The sequence below is a fragment of the Palaemon carinicauda genome, chromosome 21, assembly GCF_036898095.1.
Source record: "Palaemon carinicauda isolate YSFRI2023 chromosome 21, ASM3689809v2, whole genome shotgun sequence".
Lineage (NCBI taxonomy): Eukaryota > Metazoa > Arthropoda > Malacostraca > Decapoda > Palaemonidae > Palaemon > Palaemon carinicauda.
The window spans coordinates 46,343,499-46,357,185 of NC_090745.1; the positions used below are offsets into that span (position 1 = coordinate 46,343,499).

The window sequence follows — 13,687 nt, forward strand, 5'->3', positions numbered from 1 at the left end:
TCAGCTATGCAGAGACCAGGATGCTGCTTCCCCAGTAGAGGGGACGATGAAGAAAGAAGTAAGGGCCAGACATACTTCTTTCGTTCATGCAGACTAAAACCTGATAACAATGCCCTCAACCTTCTGCTACTTGTCCAAAAAGGAGCCTGAGGTTAGACCAGCTGTTGTGTAGCCACCACAGAGCGATAGAAACGTATCGATACTCCTGTGGGTCACGTCCTGCAGGAAGCGGGCTGCGAAGGTCATTAGACGCTTCCAGACTCCAGCTTGTAGCACCTGCGTCACAGAGTAGTACTACTCGAAGGCGAGGGACGTTGCGATGTATCCGACATTGTGCTGTAGGGCGACGTGACGGAGGAGGGTCTGGATTCAGGTCAAGATGAATGTCCTTGAGTCTGAGCTGAAGAGGTATACTGGAGACTCTCCTCTGTGTCCTTCCTGTGCTCCCAATCCAGCTACACGTGAGGACAAACTGCAGCTGTTCCCAAAGATAACCCTTCGATTCCTTTACTGGCAAGAAGGAGAAGGTTTGGGTCATCTGACACAGAATGGTGACTCGAAGTCTTGAAGGAGCTGGACCGAAGGGCCAGGACCCCAAGATTCTGAGTCTAGCAAACAACTCAAGAGCGAGCCTGAATGTTGCCTTCCCCTATTCCTTAGAAAGGGTGGAGTCGTTCGAGACCAAGAAGATGGCTTACACACTGGCCGAGGCCAGAGTGAGCAGGAGCACCGTCCCCCAAGACGGAATACAATCAGGGGCCTGACGTAATGGTTCTTGAGAAGATCTCTTAAGGGACTAAAAGTCAGAACCATGCTCCATGGAGGAGGTCTCACTCCGACTGGGGGCAGGGACGTTCGCAGGTTCGCATTAGCGAAGAAAGAACCAGCGGGAAGGAAAAGTCTATTCCTTTCAGCCTGAAGGCCAGAGAAAGGCTGAGCGACAGGCTTCATTGCCGAGAGCGGAAAGGAGTTTCCTCCCGCCGAAAAGCAATAAGTCCGGTATTGCTGGAGAAGAGGCCTCAAGGGAAGAGGTATCTCTCCCATGACATCAACCACAGAAGACTCTCCACTTCGCCTGGTAGACCCCTGCGGATGACTAACGCAGGTGACGCGACCTCCGCTCCGCGACTGTAGCGGGTTGTCTCTTCTTGAGGAGGCGGCGTAGTGTCTACAGGCGCGAAGCCGAAGCGATGCCACGGCCCGTGAAAGATGTTGTAGTGTGGTTGTTAGAGTAGCCTGTGCCGTGGGAGAAGCTCTCCCGGGAGTTCCGTCAGGGGAAGCAGAGGGTCCGGAAACTGTTCCGCGTATAGTCACAGTGGACCTCTCAGGGCCATCGAAAGGTTGACAGACAACCTGGTCTTGTTAAGACCCATTCTCAACAGACAACAATGGTGGGAAGACGCAGGCGTCGATGTTGTCCCACCATCACCGGAAAGCATTTTGCCAAAGAGTCTTGGGGTCTGAGACTGGGGGGAAGAACAGCGGAAGCTTGAAGTTCCAGGCTGTCGCGATCAGGTGCCCCAGGCCAGGACTTGCTGGCTACTAAGGACAAAGACCCCCAGGTACTCTCTATCTGCGAGGCTCTGCTCAGATAGTCGGAGAGAACATTCCTCTGCCCGGAATGAGCGAGCCGATAGTGGTATAGAGAGGACCTCGGATCATCTCAGTATCTCTACTGCAAGATGCGAAGGCATGAAAATGCGTCTCTTGCTGGTTGGAATACGCCAGTACCATGAAGTCGTCGCGCATGGAGCGACTCTGCAGGAACTGTAGGATCTGTAGAGGGGCCAGACTACGGCCCCTAAGCCTGCCTGAATGATGGAAAGGTATCCTTCAGGTCCCGACCATAGGCCTAAACCGGAACATGCTCCCACCCCCCCCCCCTTTTCTTTGACGAGTCCGAGAACAGCATCAAAATGTGGGGAAAGGACGAGAATATCCATTCCCATCAAGAGGTTCCATAGGTCAACACCCATTGCAGGTCTAAACGTTCCGCTGGTCCCATAGGGGCCAGAAAGTCCGGTTAATCATTGCTTTGATACCACCGGAACTTGGGCCGCCCCACAGGGAACTTATCCTGAGGCGACCGTTCGGGACTTTAGACGGGTCAATGAGGAAAAGAGACCCAGGAAACGTTCCAAGGTAGGGCTGAAAGCTCTGCTTGACTGAGAACAGGTACTGCGACTCTCCTCAGCCTTGCCACAGTCAACTGAAGGGAAGGCTCGGAGAAGGACGCAACAGCATCTGGCGTACCCAGGCGGTCACCCATCCAAGTACTGACCAGCCCAACGTTGCTTAACTTTGCTGATCAGACGAGAAGCGGTGTTTCCAATGTGGTAAGGCCGTTGACTCAATATCATGGCTAGATACCCCAGATGTTGAGGCAGAAGTAGAGAAGGCTCCTAGCAAATTACCATGATCCCTCACTCATGGTAAGGACCCGGAAGCCTGTCCCGGCGTTGAAGAAGGTCGAACCCGAGCCTACCGGAGTTGACCAGACCTCCAAAAGGCGAAGGAAGCGGAAGCCTGCTCCTGAGCGGCCATGAGGAAAACAGGGAGAGTTCTTTGGGGAAAAACCTGCGATGCGGCGGCGGGATCGCCACACCGCATCTTAAGTCTAGGCAGAATTCCAAGAGCTTCCTGGAAGATGGATGGAATGGAAACTGGAAGTACCCGTCCTTTCGATCCAGGGCCTCAGGAGTCCCGCCGCCTCGTTACCAGTCTGATCGATTCTGCTGTTCCACGCTGGACGAAGTTTGTTCGACAAACTTGAATAGAGCTGAGAGGTCGACTACGGAATTCCCGTCTCAGATGCATTCCTACGAGAAAGGATCAACTGAAGAAGCCGAGGGTGAAGCCGTCGACGATCCCATGGAGGACCTTCTCCTAAGGCATGGATCATTCTGCTCAAACGGGCAAAACTCTTGCCAACCCCATGGCATAGAGGTTCAGTGACACTGAATTCGCTGACAGAGACTGAGAGATGGCAAGAGCGAGGCGCGATATCCTTGGCTGATCACGGAGATCGTGCAGGAATCGGCATCGGGAAGCTGTTATCCGGATGAGTAACCTTAGGCATCCTCCCAGCGTGAGACCTGCAAGGGGGGGTTGCCAATCCTAGAGTTTATGAACTCCGCCGCTCCCTCTAGGATTATGCCCCAACAGGAGAGCTTCCCGTGCTACCTGTCCCTGACAGGAGGGGACTGCTATTGGACACCTTGTCTTAGCTGCCGTAGCCGGTCCGATAACTTAGGCCGACGAGGCTGAAAGAAGAGGCGCTGGAGGCCTGCAGGGTCTGGAAGAAAGCGCCTTGGAGGAGTGAACACGGAAGTTGACTTCCTCCGCACAACCGCTGTCCATGTCCCTGTCCTTAGGCACAAACAAGCTCTTCCCAAGGATGGAAGAATGTCTGAGCTTGTCGACATCCACGGAGGAGACACTCGAGAGGAAGCCCTCGGTCACTGCGTCTGGATGGTCCAACCTCGAGCTTGCCCGTAAGTTCGAAACTTGGCGACGAAACGCCAAGGTGCTTGAGCCCGAGAGGCGGAAAGTACCCCTGACCATCCTGGAGCTTCCTTGTACAAAACCTCGGGTCGCAACCGAGGAGGGAAAGGACCTGGTAAGTCCCTTCCACAAGATGGAGAAGAGGAAGGGATTAACCAGTCACCCCTTGCCCGACGGAGAAATCTCGAACGGAAAGCTCCCTGGCAAGACCCTTCCAGGGAATAACGAGGAAGGGCTAACCCAGGTTCTGAAAAGAAGAATGTTGCTTAGACCTCCCTGAAGATTCTTCCTGCTCTTGCATGTGCCATGCTCTGCGTTTACGGGGTGGAAACCGTGTTCTGGAAATACGCTCCAGAAGACTCGCCAGGCTGGCCAAGTTGCGAAACCCTGACGGGAGTCGCGGTCGCAATCTCCCTGGCGCTCGCGCGAGGGTAAATCAATGGTTGGCGCGTGGCCGAACGTGGAAGCGCCCATGCGCGGGCACGCAGGAGCGCAGACGAAAGTGCGCGAGGGAGCGCAGAAGGAGGGCGAGCGTGGTAGGAAGGGCGAGCGTGGTAGGAAGGGCGAGAGCTGGTGGTCGGAATCCGAAAGTTCACAGGCGAGCGAAGACCCGTAGGCGAGCAATGGATACTGCAGGAATCAAGCCAACGTTCACGCGATGGAACAGCGTAGGCTCGCGCGATGGAACACCGTCGGTTCGCGCGACGGAACACCGTTGGTCCGCGCGATGGAATACCGTTGGTTCGCGCGCGGGCGAACATTGGAGCGCAGTGGCGCGGGCGCGTGCGGTCGCGCGGGCACGTGGTTGCGCAGGCACGTGGGCGCGCGGGTGAGCGCAGGCGGTCGGGAGACCGATGGCGCGTAGGAGGGCGATGGCGCGTTGACGAGCGATGGCCCGTAGGCGAGTGAAGGCGCGTCGGCAAGCGATGGCGCGTCGGCAAGCGATGGCGAGTTGGCGAGCGGTGGTGCGTTAACAAAACGCTAGCGCGCAGGCGATCGCTAACGCGAAAGAAACTAGGGATGGTTAGCGCACATCGCGCTAAACAGAAGGCGCGCAGGTGCATCAGGAAGGTGAGCGCTGAAGCAAGCTGTTAATCAGGCGATCCTGGACGGTTAGGAAAAACCGTTGGCGCCCATTGGAGCGTGGCAGGAAAGGGCGCGCAGATGTGCGCTGGCGATTGAAAGCTGGCGCACAGAAGGACAGAAGTAAAGGTGAGCGCTGGCGAGCAGGAGGAAGATCTACGGCAAGACTCAGCTACCGGAGATCGTGGTCCACAGCAGGCGAGTGCTAGATCGCTACTGATGGTGTCCAGGGGACCTGACACGCGTGGCAGATCGATGGCGATCGTAGACGCGCAGGAGATCGCTGACGAGCAGGCAAACGTTGACGCGTCTGTGGTCGCTGGCGAGCAGAAGGCAACGCGTGGAATCCTGTGCATAGAAGAAGAGTCCTTGTCCAAGACCTGAACCGAAGTTCTAGATTGCGCGGGCGAACGTGGGCGGACAGGGCGCGTAACAGGAACTGCAGCGACGATCATCAGGAGAGCGCTGACGAATAGGAGAGCGCTGACGAACAGGAGAGCGCTGGCGAACAGGAGAGCGCTAGCTATCCGGAAAACGCTGATGAGCAGGAGAGCGCCCGTGCGATAACACTGAGCAGGAGAGAACACTGCAGAAGGGCGCGCAGGGGAACCCTGACATGCAAGGGAAGCAACCCCGTGGGAGGCAACCCTTTGCCCTGAAGGGACCGTTGTCCGTCGGAAGACCGCTGTCCGTCGGAAGACTGATGGCCGTCGGAAGACCGTTGTCCGTCGGAAGACCGTTGCCCGTCAGAAGACCGTTGCCCGTCGGAAGACGAGGTCAGACTGCTGTCCATCTACACCAGGCGGAAGGTCAAGAAGAAGGAGTAGCAGGCTGCAAACGGATTCAAAAAGGCACCTCTTAGCACCCTTATAGGGAGATGGGAGGCCCTTACGACGTAGCGGACGGTGAGCCTTACGGCAAAGGCGGCCAACAGCAACAACAGCAGAAGAGTCCTCCGAAGAGGAGTCTCTATGAGTGTACTCTCTCGCGAACGAAAGAGAAACACTTCGTAGAAGAGACGGGTCAGCCAGTGACCTAAAAAGAGCAATCCTCCGAAGAGGGGCTCCTGCAGTTGCCCAGCCCCTTGAGCGTAACTGCAGGTGCAACCGCTTAGCACCAAGAGCATAGTCGCACGAAAAAAAAAAAAAAAAAGGCAAGAGAAGAACCCCCCAAAGGGGAAAAGACTCAAGCCTGGACAGGAAAACTTCCCTCGGAAGGAAAGTCACCCACCCAAGGAGGCGAGCCTCCTGCGTGTTCTAAAATGAACTGGAGAGCTGTCAATCGTCACGGAAGTACTTCCAGGTGAAGGAGACAAGCCCATGACGATCTATAGGGGAGGCAGCAACAGCCAAATCCCCAGGCCTCAACAAGACAGCTCACTCCGTTGTCACATTACAGAAATGAACTAGATCGGTAACTGTGAAAAATAAAAACAAAAATCATTAGATAACATTCATTCCCCCGGGAAGGCTCCGAAGAGGAATCCCGAGGGAAAGGAACACATGAATTACACAACAGGCACGTGCCCTCACAACCACTTACACTCACGGAAGGAGAGCTGTAACCAACACAGAATTATAACAATTATAATTATGTAACTATGTAATTATGTAATTTAAAAATGAATGAACAATAAAGAAAGAACGAAAACCCCGAAAGGAATCGTTCTACAAAGCTGAAAAAACAACAAATACAATTAGATTCATAAACTAATTGAGACAAAACGTACGGCGTAGCAACCCCACCCACACGGGAAGGAAGCTACTCAGACATAGTAAAAGTAACGTAGTAAAAGGGTGAACGACCTCAAAAAGCGAGAGAGAGAAAGACCGAAGTCAAACTCGATCGCAACCCATGAAATACACCATGGTGGCCTAACTGCCGAGGGCTCCACAGAGATATCGTACACTACACACACGAGCACAAACTCTGAAAAGGAAACTTACTGATTTCTATACTCAAATATATACATAAACACGAAAAAAATTTTACATATATATTGAGTAAAAGAAAAGTAAGTGATTAAGTAAAGACAAAACAACAATGGCTGCCAAGCGAGGACAAAGACAGAGACGTCTGTCCATGTCCGAGCCAAAAGTGAAAGTGAAGCAGTTCACCGGTGTGTGAGGGGGGGAGGGGTAGCTAGCTACCACTCCCCTACCCCCCGCTAACTAGCGCGGGGGTAATACACCCTCGGTAAATTCTAATGGCTCGCCATTTCAGCTACGCTAAAAGGTAAACCCAATGTAAATAGCGTGGTTTGTATCTTGGTTACGGAACAAATATATATATATATATATATATATATATATATATATATATATATATATATATATATATATATATATATATATATATATATATATATATATATATATATATATATATATATATATATACATGGAACATATCAAGTTAATTTTCAGAGGCCGTTTTTGGATCTATCACAAGAAAAAAAATATGGAAAATGGAAGTTTGATACATGAGAACAAACATCAGATGTTTGACGAACTAATTTGATTTTTGTAAAAATAATCAAACCATTTTTGGGACCATTTTTATTTGACATTGAATAATTAAGTGTTTACGGCCTAAAGAAAGACTAATTAATTAACAGAGTCTGAAAACACTGAATAGATAACTATTTAGTTGAAAAAAATATCTACAGACTGGGGGATAAAGTATGTTAGGTTAAGCAATGCAGGCTACAGTATGCGTCTAGTAAAGTGGATAAAGTATGTTAGGTTAAGCAATGCAGGCTACAGTATGCGTCTAGTAAAGTGTGTTTTATTTGAATTTTTAATTCGCATAAAATGTTGGAATTTATTTTAATTCCAACCTTATTCATATTTAATAAACAAAACAATTACTCAAAACCCAAAACAACTTACATCAAATAGTAGATCCACTAGTAATACTTTGTGATATTGCCCTACATTACCCTTTTTCCAAGACATGTCCTAAGATACAGAATAATGCAGATCACTTATCACAGGGTAGACATTGAAGTCTTCCAAAATTGTCGTAGTCTTGGGTGTTGAACGTTTAGTTTTGTTCTGAGTTAATATCTTATGAAGATGCCGGCCTTTCCACTGAGTACTTTTTTATTGGAACTGTTCGCCGTGGCTGTGGTAACCTCGGAGGTAACTTACTTCATACCTATGACAGGTAAATATTACGCACGCGCGAACTTAAGGCCTATTAGGCAATTACTAATTTAAGTCATTTAATTCATAAGTTTGATTTTATTATTAATTTTACTGATCATGATCATTAACGCTAATAGTTACTATACTAAGTAGCATTAAGTTATTTACTTTTAATTCATTAAGAAAAATAGGTAAAGCTTCGGGTCAAGCTAACGACCGAACGGCTATTCCCTACAGTCGAACAGAAATATCAATCCTTTCTGATTGAATTAATTAATCTAACGTTAACTGTATTCCTTATAAGGAAACAGTTTTGCTTTCCATTACTTTTGCAACTCTTATCTCTATAATTTATTTTTGGTTTCTAACAAAAATTTTGGTAATAGTATATAACACCACGCTCTCCATTTACTCCAATGTAACGTAATCCTGCAGTTCTCACCTTCTTGCACAGTAATTAGGTGGTTGTTGAAAATCCGGGAAAGCAATAATTAGCAAGATATGTTGAAGAGGGGAGAGGGGGTTATAAAAAGAAAATACCTCGGTTTCCTCACTAAACAACTTAGAACTGACATGTCAACATAGTCGAGAAGGTCGTGACGTCATCGTACATTTGGTATACCTGTATATTCAAAACATTTATTAAATTAGAAATTAAGTAATTACTCAAAAGTGTCACTATTTGTGAATGGTATATTTTACATGGTAAATACGTGGCAATAAATTTAATTTTGTTTTTCTTTAAAGAAACTTTTTATGAGAATGACTATCTTTACACCGTATGTTTTCATTCGCGGAAAATGGAAACTGAGAATGTCAGATCGTAAAATGGCGCTGTCAGCGATCGAGCCCTTGAAATACGAATGTGGCTGTGTGAATAGTATTTTGGTGATAAGGGATAATTTGAAGGAGATAAATTTTGTAATAAAACTATTACAAGAACACGGTGTTATTAATAAAGAACACAAATGCGGCCGTTGTGATAATAAGTGCCAACTTGACAGTGAAAGGTGGGTTTGGCGGTGCCAGAAAAAAGTTGCCATTGGAAAACAGAAGGCCAAAAAGTGCAATTATTCTGTAGCAGTGTTTAAAGGGAGTTGGCTGTCCCAGGCTAAGGTGAGGGCTGGAGACAATTTATTTTTTAGTGGAATTTATCTAGACAAAATATTCAGTAACGAATTCATCCGCCGGGAAATAGGGTGGACTAATAATACCATTAGTGACTGGTGTAATTTTATCAGGGAGGTCCTTGAAAATTACTGTGAAGTGGTGAGGAAGCCTACTGGTGGCCCTGGAAAAACTGTGGAAATTGACGAAAGCAAATTTGGGAAAAGAAAGTATAATAAAGGCTGAACAGTGGACGGCCAGTGGGTCTTTGGTGGTATTTGCAGGGAGACCCGTGAATTTTTTGCAGATCCAGTGCTAACTCGGGACCGGGAAACATAGTTGGCAATTATGAAAATTTACGTGTTGCCAGGTACCACCATTATATCAGATTACTGGAAAGCCTACGATTGTTTGGGAACTGAAGGCTTCGATCACCAAACAGTGAATCATACTTATAACTTTGTGGACCCAGAAACTGGTGCCCACACCAATACCATTGAGAGGCAGTGGCGCAGCTATAAGGAGTGGGTGCCAAAATTCGGCCAGAAGAAGTACCATTTCAGAGGGTATCTGGCACGATTTTATTTTTTGTCAAGGTGGAAGAGCCTAGTAGACCGTTACCACCATTTCCTGCTTGCAATGGCAGCTTTGTACCCTCCCACAAACTAGGTATGATATTTTAATATAATTTAAAATAGTAGTATAGTAAAATGACAAATTCGAAGATAATTTGTATTTTTCCTAACCATACAAACCTTAGCTATTTACAAAGGGTATTACTTTTAGCGTAGCTGAAATGGCGAGCCATTAGAATTTAACGAGGGTGTATTACCCCCGCGCTAGTTAGCGGGGGGGTAGGGGAGTGGTAGCTAGCTACCCCTCCTCCCCCTCACACACAGGTGAATACTCACTTTCACTTAGAGGTAGGACTTGTCTTGGGGGACAGGGCTGGCGGGCAAATATGTGTAAATAGCTAAGGTTTGTATGGTTAGGAAAAATACAAATTATCTTCGAATTTGTCATTTGTTCCGTAACCGAAATACAAACCACGCTATTTACAAAGGGTGACTTATCCCTTAGGAAGGGTGGAAAGTCCCCAGCCATACTGGCTTTGGCTTTACTCGGGGACTCAGAATCCGAGTGAGTCGCACTCGAGAAAAGGAGTCCCTGCACCTCACAAGTTCCTTGCTCCGCAAGGAACCGTGTGGCCTACGTAAGCTTGTGTGTGAAAGAAGAAGTGTGACCCGTCCTAGGCAGTTGACCTGGAGTTCCTGAAGGAACTCTGGGTTAGGACGTTCCCAATACCACCTCGTCAGGGTATGGGGGACGCGACAGTATTGACTCAATACTCGGAACACAAGGAAGCATGGTTTACCTGCAGAGGTTCGAGGTCAGCTATGCAGAGACCAGGATGCTGCTTCCCCGTAGAGGGGATGATGAAGAAAGAAGTAAGGGCCAGACATACTTCTTTCGTTCATGCAGACTAAAACCTGATAACAATGCCCTCAACCTTCTGCTACCTGTCCAAAAAGGAGCCTGAGGTTAGACCAGCCGTTGTGTAGCCACCACAGAGCGATAGAAAACGTATCGAGACTCCTGTGGGTCACGCCCTGCAGGAAGCGGGCTGCGAAGGTCATTAGACGCTTCCAGACTCCAGCTTGTAGCACCTGCGTCACAGAGTAGTATTACTCGAAGGCGAGGGACGTTGCGATGTATCCAACATCGTGCTGTAGGGCGACGTGACGGGGGAGGGTCTGAAGACAGGTCGAGATGAATGTCCTTGAGTCCGGGCTGAAGAGGTATGCTGGTGACTCTCCCCCCATGTCCTCCTTGTGCTCCCAAATCGGCTGCAACTGAGGACAAACTGCAGCTGTTCCCAGCGCTAACCTCTCGATTCCTTTACTGGCAAGAAAGAGAAGGTCTTGGGACATCAGACACAGAATGGAGACTCGAAATCTTGAATGAATCGGACCGAAGGGCCGGGACCCTCAGATTCTGAGTCTAGCCAACAACTCAGGAGCGAGCCTGAATGTTGCCTTCCCCTCTTCCTTAGAAAGGGGGGAGTAGTAAGAGACCAAGAAGATTGCTTACACACTGGCCGTGGCCAGAGTGAGCAGAAGACCCAAGGCGGAATACAATCCGAGGCCTGTCGTAAAAGGGTCTTGAGAAGATCTCTTAAAGGACTAAAAGTCCGAGCCATGCTCCAAGTTGGAGGTCTTCCTCCGACTAGGGCAGGGACGATCGTAGCTTCGCATGAGCGAGGATAGATCCAGCGGGCAGGAAAAAGTTATTCCTTTAAGCCTGAAGGTCAGGGAAAGGCTGAGCGACAGGCTTCATTGCCGAGAGCGGAAAGGAGTTTCCTCCAGCCGAAAGGCAATAAGACCGTTATTGCTGGAGAAGAGGCCTCAAGGGAAGAGGTATATCTCCCACGGCACCAACCACTTTAGACTCTTCACTTTGCCTGGGAGACCCCTGTGGATGACTATCGCAGATGACGCGACCTCCGTACCGCGACTGTAGCGGGTTGTCTCTTCTAGAGGAGGAAGCGTAGTGTCTCAAGGCATGAAGCCGAAGCGACGCCCCGGTTCGGGAGAGATGTCGCAGTGTGGTTGCTTGAGTAGTCTGCGCCGTGGGAGAAGCTCTCCCGGGAGTTCCGTCAGGGGAAGCAGAGGGTCCAGAAACCGTTCTGCGCATAGTCCCAGTGGAGCTCTCCCATTGAAAGGTTGACAGACAACCTGGTCTTGTTGAGACCCATTGTCCACAGACAAAAAGGAGGGAAGACGCAGGCGTCGAAGTTGTCCCACCATCACCGGAATGCATCTTGCCAGAGTCTCGGGGTCTGAGACTGGGGGGAAGAATAGCGGAAGCTTGAGATTCCAAGCTGTCGCGATCAGGTCCCCCAGACCAGCACTTGCTGGTTACCCAAGGTCAAAGACCCCCAGGTACACTCTCTCTATGAAGCTCTGCTCGGATAGTCTGAGAGAAACATTCCCCTGCCTGGAATGAGAGAGCCGATGGTGGTATTGAGAGAATCTCAATCATCCCGGTATCTCTACTGCAAGATGTGAAGGTGTGAAAATGCGTCCCCTGCTGGTTAGAATGAAGTCGGCAGGAGCTGTAGGATCTGAAGAGGGGCCAGACTAAGGCCCCTAAGCCTGCCTGAATGATGGAGAGGTATCCTTCAGGTCTTCACCATAGGCCTGGACCGAAACATGCCCCCCCCCCCCTTTTCCTTTGACGAGTCCGAGAACCGCATCAAGAGTGTGGGGAAAGGACGAGAATATCCACTACCATCAAGAGGCTCCATAGGTCAACACCCATTGCAGGTCTAATAGTTCCGCTGGTCCCATAGGGCCAGGGAGTCCGGTTAAACATTGCCTGAAGCCACCGGAACTTGGATCGCCCCACATGGAACTTATCCTGAGGCGACCGTTCGGACTATAGACGGGTCAATGAGGAAAGAAGAACTAGGAAACGTTCCAAGGTAGGGCTGAAAGCTCTGTTTGACTGAGAACAGGTACTGCGTCTCTCCTCAGTCTTGCCACAGTCAACCGAAAGGAAGGCTCGGAGGATGTGGTAACAGAATCTGGCGTCCCCAGGTGGTCACCCATCCAAGTACCGACGTTGCTTAACCTCGCTGGACGGACGAGAAGCGGGGTTTCCAATGTGGTAAGGCGGTTGACTCAATATCATGGCCAGATACTCCAGATGTTGAGGCAGAGGAAGAGAAGGCTCCAAGCAAAATAACATGAGCCCACACTCATGGTAAGCATCCGGAAGCTTGTCCCGGCGCTGAAGAAGGTCGAAACCCGAGCCTACCGGAGTTGACCAGCCCTCCAAACAGCAGAGGAGGCGGAAGCCTGCACCTGAGCGGCCAAGAGGAAGGCAGGGAGAGTTCTCTGGGGAAACAAACCTGCTATGCCACGGCGGGATAGCCACACTGAATCATAAGCAGGAATACTTGCAGTCTAGGCTGAATTCGACAAGCACCCTGGAAGATGGATGGAATGGAAACTGAAAGTACCCGTCCTTCCGATCCAGGGTTTAAGGAGTCCTGTCGCCTCGTTACCAGTCTGATCGGTTCTGCTGGTCTACGCTGGCCGGAGTTTGTTCGACAAACTTGATCAGGGCTGAGAGGTCGACTATGGACATCCCCTCTTAGATCCTTCCTTACAAGAAAGGATCGACTGAGGGGGCCGGGGGTGAAGCCGTCGATGATCCTAAGGAAGACCTTCGCCTAAGGTATGGATCATTCTGCCCAACCGGGCAACTCTGCTGACGCTATGGCATAGAGGTTCAGAGACACTGAATTCACTGACAGAGACGGCAGGCGCGATATCCTTGGCTACTCACAGAGATTGTGCGGGAATGGGCATCGGGAAGCTGTCATTCGGATGAGTAACCTTAAGCATCCTCCCAGCGAAAAACCTGCAATCCTAGAGTTCGTGAACTCCTTTTAGGACTATGCCCCCCCGGGGGAGTCTCCCGTGCCATCTGTTCCTGACAGGAGGAAACTGCAATTGGACACCTTGTCCCAGTTGTCATAGCCGATAACTTAGGCCGACGTGGTTGAAAGAAAAGGGCGCTGGAGCCCTGCAGAGTCTGGAAGAAAGCGCCTTGGAGGAGTGAAACCGGAAGTCGATTTACTCCGCACAGCAGCTGTCTAAGTCTCTGTCCTTGGGCACAAACAAACTCTTCTCAAGGATGGAAGGGTGTCTGAGGTCGTCGACCTCCACAGATGAGACACCCGAAGGAAGCCCTCAGTCAGCACGTCCAGATGGTACAACATCGAGCTTGTCCGCAAGTTAGATACTTAACGACGAAAGGCCAAGGTGCCTGAGCTC

At 49.8% G+C, this 13,687-nt stretch overlaps 1 pseudogene; it reads right to left on the reverse strand.

Moving 5' to 3' along the window:
* Positions 1 to 2,232: 2,232 nt before the first annotated feature.
* LOC137615560 (5S ribosomal RNA) lies at positions 2,233 to 2,350 on the reverse strand (annotated as a pseudogene).
* Positions 2,351 to 13,687: the final 11,337 nt, after the last annotated feature.